The sequence below is a fragment of the Thermobia domestica genome, chromosome 2, assembly GCF_964235325.1.
Source record: "Thermobia domestica chromosome 2, izTheDome1.hap1.1, whole genome shotgun sequence".
Classification (NCBI taxonomy): Eukaryota; Metazoa; Arthropoda; class Insecta; order Zygentoma; family Lepismatidae; genus Thermobia; species Thermobia domestica.
Window position 1 is genome coordinate 374,804,272 of NC_137455.1, and position 20,383 is coordinate 374,824,654.

At 35.5% G+C, this 20,383-nt stretch overlaps 1 protein-coding gene across 1 annotated transcript in view; it reads right to left on the reverse strand.

Annotated features, from left to right (window-relative positions):
- Positions 1 to 20,383, reverse strand: part of pb (homeobox proposcipedia) — a 388,459-nt gene that overhangs the window by 154,413 nt on the left and 213,663 nt on the right. The window lies entirely within an intron of this gene.

Genomic DNA, 20,383 nt, shown 5'->3' on the forward strand with positions numbered 1-20,383 from the left:
CAACCGTTGCTAGGATTGGTTAGGTTAGAAATGTTGGAAAAAAGCAAATATGAACGGGATCTGCTTAGAGATAACCTATTGTTACGTTGGTTAAGGCAGGGATATAGTTTGAAGAAAGTTAACGTATCCGATTTTCTTACGGATATCTTCTTGTTTGGATTACTTAGGTCAGGAATGTAGTCGGAAGGAAGCAAAGGAAAGCGTATCTACTAACAAATATGACCTAGTTGAAATAATACACAAACAATGGGTGAATAATGAAAATTTTGGATCAAGGATACACTAACGAGCCGGTGAATGGTGAAAGGTTTGGTGAATGAATATAATAACAAAAGAGTTATGGATTAATAACGAAAGTATTATGGCAAGAATTCATTAAGAAAATTTTGGATCTAATATAGACGAACTAACATATGAGTGGTGATAATTGAACAATGCCGAAATTCACAATACCTGTTGATGACCAAAGATACGTCAAAGTACACTCATGTCTAAAATCATTGTCGCATGTCTATAATTATGTTGTTATAGGAATAAAATTTGATAACGGATTCGCCCGGTAAATCGGCAAAGACACGTATGTGATAAATTTCATGTCAAAAGAGCAGTAAATAAGAATATAAAGAATAAAACCTTCTTGTCCATTTAGCAACATTTTTTTTTACTCATTCTAATTTTCGTATTTATAATTCTTTTCCTATGAAATTTACCACAAATATACAATTCCCGATTATACAGATAGTATCAGTATTAAAAGTACAATGCAAAATTATTATCAAATTATATTCTTACAAGAACACAGTTATAGATATACTGCAATCATTTTGGACATAAGTGTACTTCTATTTTGTGTGACAAAATTTGAACTAGAGGGAATCTTACTATTTCAGGAAAATTAATACAAGAGATGGGCATCCTCACTCATTTTTGCCCTCAAGAGGGCATCCCTCACTCTCATATTTGTAGATGAGGGTTTGGTTGGCTGAAGGTGAGTGTGAGGGAGTCGATTGAGGGTGAGGGTGGCTAAGGGTGAGTGTGAGGGAGTCGATTGAGGGTAAGGATGAGTGAGGGTTAGCAAAAATGCCCATCTCTGTTTAATACTATTGGTGAGCAAGAAAACCGGTTTTTCGGATTACTGTTTTTAGAGAAACTGAAACCATTTTTTGAGAACTTTCAAAACCAGTTTGGGAGAAAACCGAAATGACGGTTGTTCGATTTTTCAGCAAATCTATTTTCGTTTATTAGAAAAACTTGCATTTCCCATCCCTAGTTAACACACTCTCTTTAACTGAACGCAACACACCTTTTAATAATGTAGAAAGTGTTGCATAAGTGTTAGGCAAACAAACCAGAAGAGAGTGAATGTCTTCCAACACTAATTATTTATAGAAATATTAAGTAAGTTGCCAGCAATAAGTTTTAAAAGCATCTAATTCATTTATTACTTTCATTTTTATTTATTTATTTTTAGGGAGAGAAAACAGCTTATAATTTGAATAACTGACACTTGAACTTATTGCTAGTCTTAGTGGACTACCAATTTAATTGAAAGGAAGTAAAATTAGCGGATCTTCTTTCGAATAATATTTGTTAGAATTGGTTAAGTCAGAAATGTAGTTACAATGAAGCAATTTAGAGCCATTTTGCTTACGAATAACCTGTTATTAGAATTGGTTAGGTCAGGACTGTAGTTGGAAGAAAGCAAGGGTGAGCAATTCTATTTACAGATAATCTATTGTTATGGTTGTTAGACCAGGAATATAGTAGGAAGGAACCAAGGGAGACTGGTTCTGCTTACGGATTTGGAGAAAACCGAAATGATGGTTTTTCAGCAAACCGGTTTTCGGTTATTATAAAAGCTTATCTTTTCCATCCGTAGTTAAAGCATTTTCTTAACTGAACACAACACACCTTTTTAATAATGTAGAACATAAGTGCCAGGCAAGGATTGGTTAGGTCAGGAACGTAGTTGGAAGGAAGCAAGGGGATTCGATTGCCTTACGGATTTTGTTTGAATTGGTTAGGTTAGAAATGTTGGGAAGAAGCAAATGCGAACTCATCTGCTTACAGATAACCTACTGTTACGTTGGTTAAGTCAGAAATGTAGTTAGAAGGAATCAAGGAAGATCCGATTTATTTGAGGATAACTTATTATTTGAGTTTGTTAGGTCAGGAATGTAGTCGGAAGGAAGCAAGGGAGAGCAGATGTATTTATGAATATGACCTACTTGCAATAATACACTAACAATGGGTGAATGGTGAAGATGTTGGTGCAAGGATGCACTAACGAACTAGTGAGTGGTGCAAGAGTATAATAACAAACGGGTTATGGACAAATAGTGGAAATTTTAATGCAAGAGTACACCAAGAAACAGGAGAATGGCTGATTGGTTGGATTAGAATTTAGCATCCCTTTCAGTAACGAGGCTATATAAGACATGGATCTCCAGCTTAACGTTGAAATGGAACCACATGAACTTCCACTGGGAATCGAAGACGGACCTCCCGTGCCAAAGGAAGGAGAATGATGAAAATTTAATCAAAGAATAGATTAACAAGGAGGTGAATAATGAGAGAGTTCTGTTGCGAAATAAATACGTGAATGGTAGAAGCTTTTGGTGTAAGATTAAGCTAACAAACGGGCTAATGGTGAAAGATTTGGTACAAGAACGTGTAAATCGAAAGATTTGGTACAAGAAATTTTATTGTATTTATAAAAGAGAAACATGTCAGTGTGTCACGCTAATTTCTAGTAGTTAACAGTCATGCTAATAGGTGTCTCTAAATGCGCTGCCTTACGCCAATAGATGTTAGCCTGCAGGCAACTTGCAAATTTAAAACTATTGTGACGATTCAATTACAAGTTAAACTGTACTGTTTCAATTTTATTATTTGAAAATAGAGAGTGAAGATGCAGAACATATACGTATTTTGCTATTTATTATTAACACAAAGACCGTTGTTATATAAATTAGCTAGATTTGAGCCGGGCCTTCAGCTAGATTTAAGCACGAAGAATTTGTACAATCGCAAGTTAGTTGCCAGACAAACGAGAAAAAGCTAAATATAAATATTATTTATTTATTTATTTTTATTTAACGGCAGAGTTAAGGCTATGTTCGCCTTTTCTTACACTCAACCAACTCAAATGTATACAAGATATACGTACTACCATTGACGTCAAATCCATAAAAATTACAATTGCTACATTAATGTATATGTACCTACACACACATATACCCCTACACACGAATATGCTCCCTTACATACCCCCTCCCCTTATACCCTCATACTATTTATCATAAAACAAGAAAACTATACATACAGCATACACAGAACGAAATACGATATGTATTCTTAAAAGTATACTACCTTACATTCCCCCTCCCCCATACCTCCCCACAAACCTAGTATTATAGATACATACCTCAAGTTTCTGTTTACATTTGGTTGCTACTGCCAGCTTTATGAAAAAAAAAAAAAAAAAAAAAATCATTTCCGAGATTGGTGTACATTGGCTAAGGCTATCAGATATTGCTTCAAATTTCTTTCGAATGTCGCAATTGAGGGTGAATTCCTTACATCTGGTGGAAGTCTGTTCCATTCTCTAATACCAAAGATTGTGAATGAATTAGCCATTTGATTCGTATTATGGCGAGGTATCGACAGCAGTGTTGATCTGCTAGAGCCAGTATCACGATTGTGGCTATCCCTAACATACTGTAGTTTATTGTGAAAATATATAGGCACACCAAATGTCAAAACTGTCAAACTTTAAATAAAACTTTAAATGAAATTGTCATTGATTGCTATATGTAGCGAGCTTGGATATCTAGCCAGCCCAATTCATTAAAAAATGGCGTCAAGTGATCTGAACGTTTAAGATTAAAAACAAACCGAACGCATGCACTTTCTGAACCCTCTGTAACTTTCTTAGCGCTTCTTTATTTACGTTGCCATAAGCTCCAATGCAATAATCAACATGTGATAGTACGAGGCTTTGTACTATAGATGCCTTAATTGGATAAGGCAACGTATTTTTCAAACGGTATAGAGAGTGCAATGCACCAAACGCCTTTTTGCATACATGATTTATATGATCCGCCCATAGAAGATTCTGATCAAATATGAGGCCCAGATTTTTCACTTTTTCATCAAAAGCTATATGTCTGTCATTTAATGTAATTTTAGGAAGTTCGGTGCCCTGCAGTCTGGAGAGGATATTTCTCGAACCTATTATGATACATTTAGATTTATTGGGATTTAGATATAAATTATTAGATTGGGCCCAGGCACTCATGCGTTCAAGGTCTAAATTTATGAGTGAGATAGTGTCGTTTATGTCTCCAAGATCTGTCGAAGTATATACTTGAACATCATCTGCATATAAGTGATATTTAAGGTGGCGAATTTGTTGAGACAAATATTAGAGCTTAAATAGTGCACAGCGAGCCAAAGGCTTGGGCATGATAGCTAGTTACAATAATATACAAAAGGCGAATGATGAAAATGTTGGTGCAAATGACACCTACTAACGAACAGGTAAATTGTGAATGTTTTTGTGGAAGAATATAGCGACATATGAGTTAATAATAGAAGTTTTGTTGTAAGGATATTCTAACAAACCTAGGGTGTGGTAAGTGTTCTCTTTCAAATATAGACGAAGAAATGTGTAAATGGTGTTCAATTTTGGACTAAATATACCTATAGAAGCACTAATAGAAGAGTTGTAACGGTTGCACAATACCGGTACTAAAATTCAGAACAGCTATTAATGACCGAACATCATATATCACTATAGAAAAAAATGAAATGAAATCTTTAAGTTTTACGTCCCACGGTTATGCCGGTTAGGCTAAAGGAGACGATGATGATGAGTAACAGATGAAATGGTGGAATGAAGAAAGTGGGAGGAAACGGGAGAGCCCCGAGAAAACCCACGCACACGGTGTTTGTCCACCACAAAACTCACTTGGCGGGGGCTGGGATCTAACCCGGGACCCCAAGCACCAGAGGTGAACGCTGTACCACTGAGCCACCGCGGCCCCACTATAGCATATATATTAAATACTAGTGTATAGAGTCCAAATACGGAATTAGTGGGAAAGAGACCTTTTGCATATAACAAGTAAAGTGAAAGCTTAATGTAAAATGGGTAATCTTAAAAATATAGGTAAGCACTAGCGTAATTGAATCAGCTTAATACATAGATCTAATCATGAAGACTTGTTGCTGCGGCAATAAACCTTCAGGTTTCTGTAAAATCATAGCTTTATCTTGAAGACTTAGTCATAAATATGCAAAATGTGGATTTTATGAAGTAACTATTTATTAAAGAAATATCAATATGTCACGAGAAACAAGTTTTGCACAATAAGATGTGGCAATGGTTTAGAATAGAAAATCAACCACAAGGCTGAGTGTTCCCTCCTTCCAAGCTAGACTCAGTGGCTCCCTCTCGTCTTCCTGTCAGACTCTGCGTCATCGATTCATCGAACCTACGACTCCCCTCGGTGTCACCTCACACTCTTTTGCCTTCCCCGTACTAAGTGACGTGGTCCCACACGGGGAAAACTCTGATCAGATGGTTCTCAGGAAAAGTTGAAGGTAACTAACGCCAATATCCATTCCGGAACCAGCTTTAGAAGAGAAAAATCTCCCACAGGAAAGCAAAGAAAAAAAGAGCAGAAAAACATTTTTTAAAAAAAACCTAATCTTTTATATTAGGGTTACCACATCAAAATCATAATTAATAAGCATGTGATGCGGAAATGAATGTGCGTCTTTATTTTATCACGTACTTCCATATAAGAATAATTAGTGTTTTACGTTCGATTCCCGATGTAGAACCAAATGTTTTTGGTGTTCCAGCATCAAGACAATATAGAAGTTAGCTGAAAAATAAAATGGAAAGGGATAAGTTCCAAGTAAGGAAATCGCTTATTAATATAACAAACTAGCGTCAATCAGCAGGTTCGCTGGGTTGGAATAAGAAAAATTAGTAATATGTTCCGGCAGTGGCGTATTTAGGGGGGCGGCTTCCGCGCTTAAGCCCCCCCGAAATCTTACTTAGTATAGTAAAGTAAATTAAATATCTTGCAGAATTTTCACATTTCCAGGCAAAGCCCCTCCCGAAACAAAATCGTAAATACGCCACTGTGTTCCGGTATTCAATCAGTTTTTACTATTACTGAAACGCATTCTGATAGACGATTTTTTTTTTTTTTTTTTTTTTTTTTTGGTATTGCATTCTTCAAATAGAACATATAAATTTTCGGGCTTTCCAACTCGAGACATTGCCACATAAAATTAACTGTGAGAGAAGCATGGGGTTCTCTTCCCCACCCTCAAATTGCAGAACTGAATTTGGATTTAAACGACATCGGAAGTGTTACTGTTTATCTCAGCAATTCCGAAAACTATGGATTCGACACTAATATCGGTAATTTACGGTCGTTTTTATATTTCTCCTCCTCCCCCTCCCCTAAGTTGCACCGTCAAAGTAAACTGATTAGGATTAGGAATTAGATTTCTGGGCTGTGGGCAGTTAGTGTCATTTAGTCTGTCACGTATACGAGGGAGACGTCCCTCGGCAAGCACACTATCCGAGAAAGGGGAAGGAAGGAAGCAGCCTGGAATCTATATGTTAGGTACCATCTTGGCATTTGCTTGGTGTGAATGAGAAAAACCCAGCAACAACCTCACTCAAGATATCTGGCCTGAGAAAGCTGTCATACTTTTTCAACCGAGTGTCCCCACCGGGAATCGAACCCAGGACCGCTCGCACCAAAAGCGAGAGCATTAGCTACTACGCCACCCGGCGCCACAAAGTAAAATGATAAAATTCTTCCTAGGCCCGAACTTCACCTCTAAGTTGAAAATTTGATCGAGATCAGTTGGGTGGTTCAAGAGTTTAGTCACTTTCATTTAAATATATATCCATTAAAACTTTAATATGGCCTTGAAGCTTCCATCGGTTCATATTTGTTACTTACATTCAAAATTTTCTTTCAAGGAACTTCGAAAGTCCAAAGGTATGTAATGGGAAGTGTTTATGGCCCATGTTGAAAACATTCCAGCTTCCTGCTAACGATCGGATTTTTCTTTTACCGTTGGTAGATGATTTTCAAACTTTTAATTTTGATAACGTACAGCCAATAGAAATAATTATGTATTAATAAATTGCCCACTAAATGCATTAATAACACTTGCGATTATAAGAATGTAAACGTTGTCTGTTTAAAATTGTGTAATGAATTAACAGATATACATCTAACTAATTAACTCTAAGGTCTACTGGATTCAAAAGTTCAATACCGTGTTCACAAAAGTTCTCGATTGAGTTCTGTCCTTAGCCAACGAGATACAGGTTCTAGGTTCTACTTTGTATTTCTATTTCTACGAGATCCATCTTAATATAGCTCTTCCATATGTGCCTAGGTCTTCCTAATGGTCGTTTACAGATTGGACTTACAGTTAAAACTTTGAAAGCGTTCCTACTGTCTTACATACTTGCTATATGACCTGTCTACCTTAGCCTCCTAGACTTGATGACCCCTAACAATGTTTGGTGAACAGTAAATTATAAATTTTGCAGTTCCTCGCTATGACCTTTCCGCTATTTCCCATTCTCGTTCCTCTTAGGAGTATATTCTCAAATACTTTCGGTCTGCGTTCTTTCCTCAAAGTATGCGACCATGTTTCGCAACTATACAGCACAAAAGGTATGATTATAGTTTTACATATTTTAATCTTCAAATTCCTCGACATAATTTACAGCGACAAAAGATTTTGAAGTGAACAATACCAAGAATTCTCTACTTTCAGTAGACGTTTAATTTCTTCGAGGATGTGATTTTGATCTGTTAATATTGATCCTAGATATTTGATACTTTGTTATTAACTCACAGACGAAGACGTTAACGGAAGACCGTGGAGCATGGAAGCTTCTCAGGTGTGGCAAGTAACCTGCTAATAATGGCAGAATACCTATGATGTTGACGATGATGATGTGAATTTGACCTAAATCCATTTTCCACAAGAATAAGCTTATATTTTTCGGTGTTCTTTATTTAAATTCAAAGTGAAGTTTTTTCTTTGAATTTGAAAATTGTGTTGCTAAATTGTTTGATTTATTGTGGGAGAACGATAGAAAACTATTTGGATATGACGAAGAATGAACGTAACACAAGAAGGACATTTATGATAATGTTAGCAAGTAGTTGAAATATAGAGAGCAAGGGATGAGATCGTGTATATAATGTGTTCCCCTTCTCTCACGCCGCGTGCTGGTAGCAACTGCTGTGAACGACATCCCGAGAGTTCCTCTGGAGTGTCGAGAATCAATGTACCGTTCTGGAGAGCAGAAAGCGAGCGAGGTGCGGAGAGAATTCGCTAGATTTATGTCTTCTACGGTCTTCGTGGCTATCAGTGAACATGTAGGGGTCGGTTTACCAAATAGGCTGGATGTCAGAGGAGAGCACAAGACCCATAGATAATTCTCAGAGCTAAGAGAATAAGAGAGAATCCCGTAGTTCGAGTTCATTTGTAGTGGATATATATATGTATGTATATATGTAGTCTCTGGCAGTGGACATGGGTCGAACTTGAAAAAGGAAAGGAGGGGGGACCCTTTGAGCTTAAAAACTGTGGGAAGGGGTTTTGCGAAATCGCGGAGGAGAAGAAAGAAAATATCTCTGTTCTAGCATTTAGATAGCTGTTACTGGGTTTTCGACGGAATAGAAATTTTCTCTGGCTTGCGGGAAATAAATATCCGGTCAGCGGCGGTCATACATACACTCGCATGTTGAGATAACAAGAGAAAATGAGAGAGACGCTGACAGTGCGTAATGAAGAGTTTTCTCCAGCCACTGTAAGTGTGTGTGTGTGTGTGTGTGTGTATTTTCTGCAGAGGGGAGGAACGGAATAAGGTCATCTCATGTAGACACACACACATAGAAAGAGAGAGAGAGAAAGAGAGAGAAAGAGGTAAAGCTTAGCACTTTCTGGGGAGGGGGAAGGATTGTTCTCTGAGTTTAAAAAAAAAAGGTTGACGATAGTGCAGACTACCTACTGGAGTCTCCAAGGGTAATGAAGCGAAAATAAATCATTGAAAATACATGAGGTATACACACACACACACACGTGTATATATATATATATATATATATATATATATATATATATATATATATATATATATATATATATATATATATATATATATATATATATATAATCGTTTGTACCCCTTATGTGCGAACAACCATATACAGATATGTCTATGTAAGAGTATATGTATCATAACAAACGTGTGACCAGAGCAGATATTTCTAGTGAAAACTCTTTCAAGAAGGATAACACCGCTTGTCCTTCTCTGAGCTCTTCACCCCCACCCCACATACGTTCACCAACACACTATTTTCTTATCTCTTCATATATATATATATATATATATATATATAAAAGCAAGATCAATTTCCACTTGGAAATCCCCTATATCTGCATTTTTACATTCAATTGCCTTCCTGTTGTTAATGAACATTTTTTTTCATGATCTTTCTCTTCTTTCAGTTCTTTCTTTTTCTTTTTTCTTCAGGAGATGAAGTACGGTGGAGAAGATATCTGAAGAACTCCAAATGAAAATAAAAAAGTGTCTACAGTAAGCATGTTTCATTTAATCACATACACATATCTATGTAAATGTATAGATGTATAGTATACACTGCATATGTGTTTGCAATCTTTCATGTATATATAAATATATATTTATAAAAGATGAAGACGACACTTTATCTTGTGATGCTGTACTTTAAATAAACACATACCATACCGTACGTTACTGTATCGTAGATATGCTTCGCTGTTTCGCAAAGATAGACAATAATTCATTTCTTCTTTCTCTATGTTTTACAAAAAATATCTTTGGAAAACTTTCGTTATACATAGTTATCAATTTTTCTTAATGGAAAAGCTACAAAAATAAATTGTCATGTTACTTTTCTTCTTGTGAAAACCCTATCTGTACGACCTTTTTAAATGTAATATTTGTTCAACCAGTGTTTTGCAGGTAAAGAATATTTTCCATGCATTCGTTAATTTAGCTCTTGTAAATTCCAGAATTTTCTCCATACATTTGTTACTCTAGTCTTTGTATAATTCAGAATTTTCTCCACACATTTGTTACTCTAGCCTTTGTAAAATCCAGAACTTTCTCCATACTTTGTTACTCTAGTCTTTGTAAAATTCGAAACTTTCTCCATACATTTGTTATTCTAGTGTTTGTAAAATCCAGAATTTTTTCCATATACTTGTTACTTTCTAGACTGTAAAATCCAGAACTTTCTCCATATATTTGTTACTCTTGTCTTTGTAAAATCCAGAATTTTCGCCATAATTTGTTACTCTAGCTCTTGTACATTCTAGAATTTTGTCCATACGGTCGTCACTCTAGCCCATATACAATCCAGAACATTTCCATACATTTGTTACTTTAGTCTGTAAAATTCAAAATTTTCTCTATGCATTTGTTACTCAAGTCTTGACAAAATTCAGAATTTTCCCTATATGTACGTTATTCTAGCCTTTATAAAATCCAGAACTTTCTCCATACTTTGTTACTCTAGTCTTTGTAAAATTCGGAACTTTCTCCATATATTTGTTACTCCCGTCTTTGTAAAATCCAGAATTTTCTCCATACATTTGTTACTCTAGTCCTCGTAAAATCCAGAATTTCCTTCATATATTTGTTACTTTAATCTTATCTGGGGAAGCGGCTTGGGACTTGATTATTAGGTGCCACCCCAGCATTCGCTTGGTGTGAATGAAAAAAACCAAGGAAAATAATTAGCTTGGAAAAGCGGTGACACCTTTTCGCCCAAGTGTCCCCATGGAGAATCAAACCCGGGACCAGTCGCACCAAAGGCGAGAGCGTAGCGACTATGCTAATCGGGGCCATCTGCCATATGTTATATCCATAAGGTTACGAACTATCATTTACACATGAAAGCAACTATGTTGTACTTTTTTGTTCCTAGTCATATTAGATAAAAGTTCATGTGTCACGTGTACATTACTTGAAGGAGTTTGGTTATTATGAGGTGACATTTTCTCAATGTTGAAACCGAAAATTTTAGTATATATCTACCACTTCCGATTTAGTAGAAAGATTGGAGTCGATTCGAATATTTAATTTGATTGCAGAGAACAGCTTCTCGCTATGTATTACCGTTTTTACTCTGTAATTATAACATTAAAACCAGAAATGTTTGACCTTTACTGTAGGAAACAAAAAGGTAAGCGCCATTTCCGGTAAAGCTGAATTATTAGATGGAATGAGTTAGAATCAAATTACAGAGCACTATGTAGAGTTTTAATTTGGGAAATGTATCTGCAGATGACAGGGAAAGATTGTTTGTTATGTGCCATTGTATTTCATTGCATGCGAATGTTGAACTTTGTTTTCTAGTTTACTAGAAAGTTAGAAAATGTCAGTTACCAAAGTCTTCCATACAGCTGGTCATTTATCTACTAACACACTGTGAAAGTTAAGCGAACTCAGGTTATTTTCCCTTCTACAAAATTCTCGTAATCTTGTATGGAGTAGAATTTTGTCTATACGTACATGTTACTGTAGTCTTTGTAAAATCCAGAATTTTGCCCATACACTTGTTACTCTAGGCTGTAAAATTCACTATTTTTCTCCATACACTTGTTACTCTAGTCTTTGTAAAATTCACAATTTTCCTTCATACACTTGTTACTCTAGTCTTTGTAAAATTCAGAAATTTTCTCCATATACTTGTTACTCTAGTCTTTGTAAAATTCACAATTTTCTCCATACACTTGCTACTATAGTCTTTGTAAAATTCACAATTTTCTCCATACAGTTGTTACTCTAGTCTTTGTAAAATGCAGAATTTTCTCCATACGTTGTTACTCTAGTCTTTGTAAAATTCACAATTTTTCTCTATACACTTGTTACTCTAGTCTTCGTAAAATTCACAATTTTCTTCATACACTTGTTACTCTACTCTGTGTAAAATTTAGAATTTTTTCCATACATTTCCTACTAGATCATGTATTCTCTAGAATTTTGTCCATACGTTTGTCACTCTAGTCGATGTAAAATCCAGAACTTTACCCATACTTGTTACTCTTCTCCAGAATTTGTTACTTTTGCTCTTATAAACTCTGTCTTGGTGTTTCGGCAACAGACCAGTGGCGATTTAGCCCCCTCTTCCAGTTGTTTGGGTGACAAAAATAATTGAAGCTATTGTTTTTGAAAGTTTATAGTAAACTCATGATAAAATTATCATAGTCTGGGTTCTGCTTCCCCCCCCCCTCAGTTTTTACTTCTAGATCAGCCTCTGAAACATATTTGCTTTTTAACGAGTTAAATTGATTTCCAGTAACAAAATGGCTGAGTGTGCACTAATATAATATCTATGAACAAGATTTTACTGCTTTACTTCGTGAGCATGTAGAGATAGTTAATACCTCTATATTTATATACCAGTACAGGGTGTTCGCAAACACTTTGAGAAATGAATCCTCACTCTGAAACAAGAATAAAACTATAGGTCAATATGGATGCGTGCACAAATATGCCATTTCGGACTTATAGCCGACGAAATATTGGTCGAAACGAACTAAATTAAACCGTAACTCAAGAATATAATGTCGAATGAAGGGGTTAGCTGAAAAACTTACGTACCGGTACTAGATATTTTGTGCCTATATTCGATTAATGTGCCAGTAACTATGAAATGTGTGGAAAGTATTGCTCACGAAATGACAAATTTCTTGTCTTGTCTCGTCTCGTTCTGCAGACGAGGAGTACGTTTCTAAATATGAAGCTAGACGAGAAATAGGACAATTCTAGTCTCGTCTGGAAAACGAGATGAGAAATTAAAAAAAAAACTTATGAACAAGACTAGTTCAACCTAATCTGAGATCTCAAGCACTGCTTTATTGTTAGATGGTTTATAGTATAAAAACTATAAATTGGAAAAAGTGATTGTACGAACATAATGAAGACCATTTATTAATGTTTAAAGTTACCTAAGTCAAGGGCGCACTTCAGGAGGCACGCCCCCTGGAGGAAATTGTACTTCAGAATATCGAAAATCCAATAGAATTTTTACATTAATTACAGCAAAATTTGAAACTATTTTTGAAACGTCACTTATATTTGCCCCCCTTGGAAATCATAACATGGGCGCCCTTGACCTAAGTTATTATATAATATACTATAGTCTAATAATAAATGTGGCTTGCATCTTGTTATATCACACCCTTAGTGGACCTCTCGTGATTTCGTCGAACTAGAGGGATTCTGATAAATTCTAGGTGAAATTAAGAAAAAAAATTAAGGCATAAATTTTGTAGCAGAAAAGTTGAAATTTACGTCCCTCGGTTATGGCGGTTAGTCTAAAGAAGACAATTTTGTAGCAGAATACATAAATATACAAATTGATACTAGAAAAATTTCGAGACGAAATATAAAAAAAGCCTGCTTTTCGAGAGTCAACGAACAACAAGAAAGAATTCTTTGAGAATGGAGACAAACCTTCTACAAAATTAACGAGATGAGAAAACTTTATTTCTCGTCTCATGGGCAAGACTATACTATATATATAGTGTATAGGAAGATGGGCAAAATGATACAGTTGTTTTTTTATCACGTAGTGAAAACACTATTCATCGCAACTCGCAGCTTTTTATAGCGACAGAAAGATTGGTATTTCTAGTAAAGACGAACAAAATTATATTGATGTTATCTCAATTTTACCGAGGAACATTTATTTTTAATGACTAGGTTAACAATATTATCTTACCCCACATGCCGGAGCAAGATGATATTAATACTGGGGCAAGTTTATACAATATTAGGCCTTTCCTTACATATATTATCATAGGTATTCTGCCTTTATTGGCAGTTCACTTGCCGCAGCTGAGAAGCTTCCATGCTCCACGGTCCTCCGCTAACCTCTTCGTCTTCGCGTATGATCTTTCTGTTTTTATATCATCCATTAATTGTAGTCTCCTTCGCCCCCTCCCTCTCTTTCCCGCCACCATGTCTTCTAGGACGTCCCTCATGATACAATCTCTTCTGAGGCAATGTCCCAACCAGTTTCTCTTCCTCTTCCTAATAATATCTAAAAGTATTCTTTCTAATACACCATTTCTAACACTCTCTCATTCGTTTTCCGCTCAACTCAACTAATTCTTTCCATTCTTCTCCACAGCCACATTTCGAAGGCTTCCAGTCGAGTTTCATCACCTTTACGTAATGTCCACGTTTCCGCCCCATACAGTACAACACTCCACACGAAGCATTTTATGAGTCTTTTTCTCAACTTTTTATTCAAGGTCCCACAAAACAGACTTTTCTTCCTCCTAAAGGCTTCTTTTGCCATTCGTATCCTTGCTTTTATTTCACGTTCGCACTTCATGTCATTACTAAGAATACTACCCAGATATCGAAAACTATTCACTTGTTCTATTTGCTCCCCTCCCAATTTTATATTTGACACAGACCCCTTCGTTCCAATCACCATGGCTTTTGTCTTTCTAACATTTATTTTCATACCATGTTCTTCAAAGCCCTTTCTCATTTTTTCTAACATTTTATTGATTTTTTTTCAGATTCTGCAACAAGCGCCATATCGTCTGCAAATCTTATGCATCTAATCATTCTACCTCCTACCGAAATGCCATCATCATATTATAGGCTCTTTTTCACTATCTCTTCTAGATAGACATTAAATAGTGTTGGCGAGAGGCAGCATCCTTGTCGAACTCCCCTTCCAATTGCACTCTCTTCCGTCAGTTCTTCCCCTATCCTAACACTTACTTGTTGGTTCATGTATAAGTTCATACATATAAATAATATATAATTTTTGTAATCTAAAATACAAATAAACCTATATCGAACATTTTAAATCTATATTAGTGATAAACACAAATGTTACACTGAGAAATTCAACGATGCAGATAGAAAAAAGGTGGATACGGAATTTGTAATTTGCAAATAGAAACTTGAAAAGGAGTAGTCTACTCCTAGTCTACATTCAGATTATTCTTCTAATCTTATAACTAAAATAAAACTGTTATCCCATATTCTTCGTTCGCTAATAATAATTTTAATGAAAAACGAAATAACTAATTCTGAAGTAATATAGAATATAAACGATAACAATAAAACTAAAATAAAAATTAAATGGACAATGAGGTGTGCCGAATTCCTATCACTAATCATTCACCATTTACAGATATCACTCATCACTACAGATAAAAGGACTAACGCCTTTACAATTTGTAGAGCTCTCATGAAACCACTGTTTGAAGTCACAACACACAATACAATCAATGGACGGCGGATCGACATATTTTTCTGAACATATTGGGCGGTAATATTCACGTTTGGGTGCTGATGACTTCTTGATACCTTTCCCCAGAATGTATTTCCACTTCCTATTCTTTGGCACAAGTTCATTCTCTATTATTTTTACTAGCTATTAAATGAATTGCGTACGGGGTGATATGTCCTCAAGCAGAAAGGCATAGGTTATCCAACTTTAGATACGCTCTTCTGAATAATTTATAAAGTGTGACTTAACATTCTTCTTCCCTAGACCCTTCATATAAATAATAATGAAGCAAGATGATACCTGTACCATTTTGTTGCACGTTTTTGTGTATCAACTTGCCCCGAAATACATTTGCAAATATTTTTCGTTATTTTCCAACACTACTTGCAGCTATGGCACCATGAGACCTACATGTCTTTGTTCACAACATTCACCGGTTCTCGTCATAATGCTTAGAATTTTCGCATTCATACCTACATTTATGAGATACTTTAGTATGCATCAACTGGAATTTACAGTCACACTACTACTTGTCTTTTACATTAGTTAAACATACTTGTTTTTAAAGCAAATTCGCCGGCATTCGTACAGTACCTTCACCTTGATATCTTCTTCTTCCTCAAATTCTACGATTGCTTACTTCTTACAAATGTAGCCACTAGAGGGAAAATACCATCTTGCTGCCTTTTCGTATATAGGCAAAATATCCAGATTCTGAGGAGCCCAACCATATTTTGGGCGACTGGCCTTCTCGGTCCTCGAGGATTGCCGCCCGCCATCACTAACTATATATTTACAGGGAAACTTGTGATAGTAGTAATAGAAATAGTAGTAGTAGTGGTAGTACTATCAGTAAACATTGCATAGAAGAGTACTTACAACATTGGGCAAACACACATTTTCTGTTTCTCTCCTTTTTCAATAATAAACACGAACTGCATCATATTTGTTGATGATTATTCATCACTGTCTTACGATCTGCATGTAGGCTTACCTGTAAAGAAAAACAAATATTCATTAATAACATTTCCTAATTCTGAAAGTAAAAAACATGTAATTTATTTCTAGTTGTTATGGTTGCCAGCAACTTTTCTTTTCTCATTTAAAAACTATAATAAATCTGTTTCTTTTCATATTGTCAAACTATGGTGCACAGCAAAAAATAAAACAGTGTTTCAACACATTTTAGACGTTTTTTTAAAAATTACTTTTAAACAGTGTTTAAAGTGTTAAAAAGTGTCCTGAAATGTTCTATTTGTGAACAAACACTCTAAAATACATCCTAACTGTTAGCACAAAGAGCCTTCAAAGTGTTCAAAATGTGTCCAAATTGTATACGTTTCGAAATCACTTTCAGAAACAGGACACTTTACACATTACCGACAGACTTTGGACAACTGTACATTACACATATTCACCCCTTTTAGACACTGTGTTTTCCACGTATGATCCAGATGTGTTTGCAAAATGTGCCTGAACTTCTGATATGCTTAATTAACCCCTTCTTGCATGACTTTTTTCCTTTAGCGAAAAAAATAATCAGTATTGGAAATCCTCATATGGGAACTTGAAAAATGAATGAAAACTTGAATTTTAGATTTTTCACTTAATTCCGATGAGAAATAAGTAAGTGCCATATATGACACACTTACAACTCACAAAGAACATGCCAGGTGCCTTTGATAACTCACACAAAAGTTATAGTGAAAAAAGGGTATGTCATATAACTTATATATGGTACGGCATACGGTAAGGGGTTAATGAGTATACGAATAGGAATGACTTTCGAAAATTGTTACAACACTTTATACTGTTTGTAAATCTTTGGACATAACATAATTTCAGATACATTTTGAACTCTCTGAAGGTACTTCCTAATAACCATTGTTAGGAGGCATTCCAGACACTAGATAATGTGTAACCTGTCCTAACACTGTTTAAAAGTCTTTTCTGTGCCAGTATATTCATCGGGTCATCAGAAGTTCAGGTACATTTTTAAAAATCTGAGGGCAGTTTGTATTAAAAACTGTAAGAAGGCATGTACACTCTTAGGACAGTTGCCACCATTACATGGGACTCTAGACATTTTTTGTTCACTAATAGAATACTTCAAGACATTTTTCGACATCTTAAACAAACAGTAAAAAGTCTTATCTGAGATCTATCCAAAATCATGCTCAAACAGTGATTTATTTATTTATTTATTTATTGCAATGTACATTGGCTGCAACACAGTACAATATTGTGGTATAGAAAAACCTACTATCATGCTATGATCAGGTATGTGCTTGAATGTGTATTGTGAATATGTTACAAAATAAAGTAAGGTATATAGCATGGGTATCATATATCCTCTGCATACATCATATGTTGTTTAGTTTCACATCAAAGCGTTCCTCTTTTCCTGACTGGCTCTCGGATAAGAACTTGTTAATAACGTAATTTTCCCCAGCACACACTGAGTAATAGAAATACTTTTTCTAGCATATTTATTCAAACAAAAGAATCCTCCTTACGGCCATAAGTATCACCGCGCTATCCTCTAACAGTCACTCCAACTCGTTTAGAAAGCAAGTTTTTTAAGTAATGACTAGGGCTCGGAAGTTGAAGACCTAAAAATTGGCTAAAAAGGACATACAAAAAGACCTAAAAATGCCTTTAAAAAAGGACCTTAAAACTGACAAAAGGACGTAAAAATAAGACCCAATTTAATTAGAATTACATATTTAATGGATATAATGCTCAAGAAATACAAGCTTCTCTTATGTTAATTATCTGTCCTTCTTCCACAAACTGAAATACAAATTAAAATAAGAAAACTTCCCCAGTCTCATTCCCCCTTGCTAGAGGACATTGTTACGCCTCCTTATCTGACTTGTGATTGTTGTAGATCTGGTCTTATCAGTCCAGTCGTTGAAGAATGTCTTATCTTTTGAATTTTCTATACTAAAGAGGAGTGGCCTTTTGCAGAATCGTTTTGACGTATGATTAACGTCATACTAAAGACCTGACTACTGTAGGAAACATATGTTCGTCGAGCTCGGCACTAATCACACGTCAGAACGACTCTGCATAAGTCCCAAGATGTTTAAGAGGTGGTAATGATTCGAGTTAATGACCAGTAAATTTATTGTCGAATGATGAAGGTCAAAAAAAGACGTTAAGACCTATTAAAAGATTTTTAAAAAAAAGCACAAACAAACAAACAAACAAACAAACAAACAAACAAACAAAAAAGTCCCAAAAGGCAAAAAATGATAAATAAAATCCACCATTTTTTGGCCTACAATGACCCAAAATGAACATATATTAAGCCTCGTCTTCGGGCACTCGTAATAAAAGAGGATTTTTCCTCAACTTCCGGGCCTTAGTAATGACCTAAGCGAAACTGGGAAAAAGTTTAGAGAAGTTGCATAAGGTGTTTCGCTCAAATCAAAGATAGCATCGATCAACCAGAGTGGGATCAAGAAATCTTTGTTACATGAATGGGCTATTTGATCTTTCTGCCCTATAAATATTGTCAAATCACATTAGTTGATGTTGAAAGGTCAATTTCGGCCTATAAACTTACTTTAACACATAATAAACGAAAACAATACAAAAAAAAAAAAAAACTCCTGGTCGTGTAGTGAGGAAATTCATTCTGTACACACACACGAATTGTGATCAAGTGAGTCTAGGCTGTTACTTAAGTGCATATCAGTTTACGTAGTTCGTCCAAGTCCTTTTCTTTATTGCATTTAAAGTGAAATGAAATGTTTAAATTTTACATCCCACGGTTATGTCGGCTAGGCTAAAGGAGACGGTACTGATGATAAATGTATGAAATGGTTGAATGAAGAAACTGGGAGGAAATGGGAGAACCTCGAGAAAATCCATGCACACCACAAAGTTCGCTTGACGTGATCAAACCAAGGACCCCATGCACCAGAGGTGAACGCTCTACCACAGAGCCACCGCCGTCTATTTATTGTATTTAAGTCCAGCCCCTAGTTCAATTAATATTCAATCTAATGCCATAACCACACACATTTTTATTTGACCATATATCGTCAGTAAGTGCTTGGAGTACTGAATTCTAGTTGTTAAGGTAAAGATTGCATTTGTAACGTGCTTTAGAACTGTATGAATGCATAGTTGCAAAATAATTGAAAACAAAGAAAGTAAGATACCCTATGGTACCCCCGAAACCCACGAAAATATAAGTTTATTTTTGCCTAAAATTCTCCACTAGACGAGGCGAGACAGAATTTTCATGACGAGATGCAATACGAGACAAAGCACTTTCCTAATCAGTGGCAGATCTAGCGTAGGGCTGGAGGGGCTAGACTCCAGTTTCTTGAGTGACAAAAATAATTTAAGCTGTTATATATAGTTTTGAACATTTATAATCTATCATAGTGTGAGTTCTGGCTTCCTCCCCGTAGTTTTTATCTTCTTGATCCGCCACAGTTCCCAATAAAAAGGACACACTATTCGAGACGAAACCACATTTTCAGAACACCTTTTCGAGTCGAAATAGCCTCAGCTGTTGTCTTGCAGACAACCTAATTAAAAATACGATTGGATTTGTTATGTTAAGCCTTAATAATAAATGAGTGCTTCGAGATTCTTTTAGTGTTGCCACGTGATGAGACTTCAGGTTGTCTCGTCTCGTCTCTTGCAAAGATTTTCTTGTCTCGAAAAGATGTGCTAGTCTCGTATCGAATAGTTCTGTCTCGTCTTGTGTTTTGTCTCGTTTACGAGACAAGATGAGACAAGACACGAGAAATGTCGTGGCAACACTAGATTCTTTCCATTTGTCAACTGAAAAAATGCAAACCTGACCCAAATATTCTGTAATTTATGTTTTTCTCTGAATTTTTTTTGATTATTATTTTATTTTATTATTATTTTTTTGTTTTTTAAAAAGTTTCCTTCGGTCGGCCAAAAAGAAACAAAAACAATTTTCTCACAGTGCTCACAACTGTCATGGATTTCTTTTTCACTATTTTTTTTTAATTTCTTTT